The following is a 1831-nucleotide window of genomic DNA, read 5'->3' on the forward strand; positions in this document are numbered from 1 at the left end:
CCGCCCAGCCGGGCCGTTCCTCGCCGCCGTTTCTCGCCGCCCTCGTCAGCTCTTCCTCCGGCCGAGAATCGAAGGCCGCGCCCACCGCCGGGTTGCCAGGCCGCACCCCCAGCTCAGGCCGAGACCCAAGAGACCGGGGAGCTCAGCCGAACCCCGGGGGCTCAGGAAGACCGGGGGCGACCGGTAAGTAATTCCTCCCGGCCGCCGGAGGACCCAGCACCCTAAATCAGGGTCCAGGCATAGCCTGCGACCCTCCGAGGCTTCCCCATTCCCGCCGCCGGCTCCGCTCCCCTACGGAGCTGCATCCAGTTGATCCGCCATGCAGTTGCCTTGGCTAGAGGCGCCGCTCTTCTCGGCCAGGCTCACGCCCTTCTCCTCTGCCGTTCGCCCTTTAATTCCATCTTCATTCATCAACTTTCACCAAGCTGATTTCAGAATAATTCAGAAACATCTATCTAATCACCAGCCCTGGGGTCAAGTCCTTTGAAGATGGTTCCTTCTTCCTGCAGGCTGTTGCTGTTGTTCTTTTGTCATTTTTGCACCAAAGTTAGGTGGTGAGAAAGGTAAGGCAGTTTCCCAAGGATAAGATGGAATCTTATGCTACCCTACTGCTTACTTCCCTCCATGTAGATGTAGTACCATTAAGGATGACACATTGAGTATAATTTGTTAGCCAGTTACAAATTCATCTGGTGATGATGCTGTCTATACCACATTTTTCTAGCTTACCAAGAAGTAGATTGTGGTCTCTCCTTCATGGATTACTACCTTTTTTTCTCTGTTTTTTAATTCAATTTTTATTAAATGTACATTTAAAAACAAGTGGACATGATTCAATTTCCCTGGCTACAACATGCTATTAGTATTACTTTATGTTACAGAAAGAAAAACAGAAACTTAAAATACATTCTATAACAGGACAGAGTATAACAAACTGTACGTATAACATCTGTAAATTTTTTGGTAAACCATCTTTCAGTCAACGTTGCATTTACATATCTTTCAGTTGTGTCCTAATATAGGTGCTAATAAGAAGTCCGTACGATATCAACTAATCAATCGATAATCATCTCAGCGATCCTCCTTATGTCTAACCAATAGTACAAATTTTTCCAAATTTCATAATACTCCGTTTCAGTTTTATTTTTAATCTCTAGAGTTAACCTGTCCATTTCAGTGCATTTCAAGATTTTATTTATTATTTCTTCTTCAGTGGGGGTTTCCTTTCTTTTCCATTTTTGGGCATATGCCAATCTTGCTGCAGTTAAAATATGCAATAGTTAAGTAGAAAGTTGCTTTGCTGAGTTTGTCATTAATAATCCCTAATAAGAAGGTTTCTGGTTTTAAATCAATTTTTTGTAATAGTATTTCTTCCGACCAATTTTTTATCTGATGCCAAAAATTTTGCGCTTTTGAACATTCCCATCACCTGTGATAGTAAGTCCCTGGAAGCCTTCTACATTTCCAGCATGTTGGTGAGGTTTTTTTATCTATTTTTGCTAGCCTTGAAGGGGGAAGGTGCCATCTATAAACTATCTTGTATAGGTTTTCTTTATATAAGGTGGCTAGCGTTAACCTCCTGTTTCTGTCCCATGATTGCCAATTATCTAGGTGAATACTGTAACCAAAATATTTGCTCCAGATTAACATTGTTTCTTTTACCTGTTCTTCTAACAAATCTTGTTCTAATAAATATTGATATATCTTTTTTATCATTTGATCTTCTGTTCCTAGAAGGATTTTATCTAATTGTGTATGCTCTAATTTTATCCCTGGTTCTTTTTTGTCTTTTCTGTATCGCGACTGTATTTGTAAGTATGCCCACCATTCC

General features: G+C 41.7%; 1 protein-coding gene across 3 annotated transcripts in view; it reads left to right on the forward strand.

The window, feature by feature from the left end:
- Window positions 1-1831, forward strand: part of EZH2 (enhancer of zeste 2 polycomb repressive complex 2 subunit) — a 129745-nt gene that overhangs the window by 68709 nt on the left and 59205 nt on the right. The gene's annotated exons all lie outside the window — the stretch shown is intronic.

Source organism: Protobothrops mucrosquamatus, unplaced genomic scaffold (assembly GCF_001527695.2).
Source record: "Protobothrops mucrosquamatus isolate PMUCROS unplaced genomic scaffold, P.Mucros_1.0 scaffold598, whole genome shotgun sequence".
Lineage (NCBI taxonomy): Eukaryota > Metazoa > Chordata > Lepidosauria > Squamata > Viperidae > Protobothrops > Protobothrops mucrosquamatus.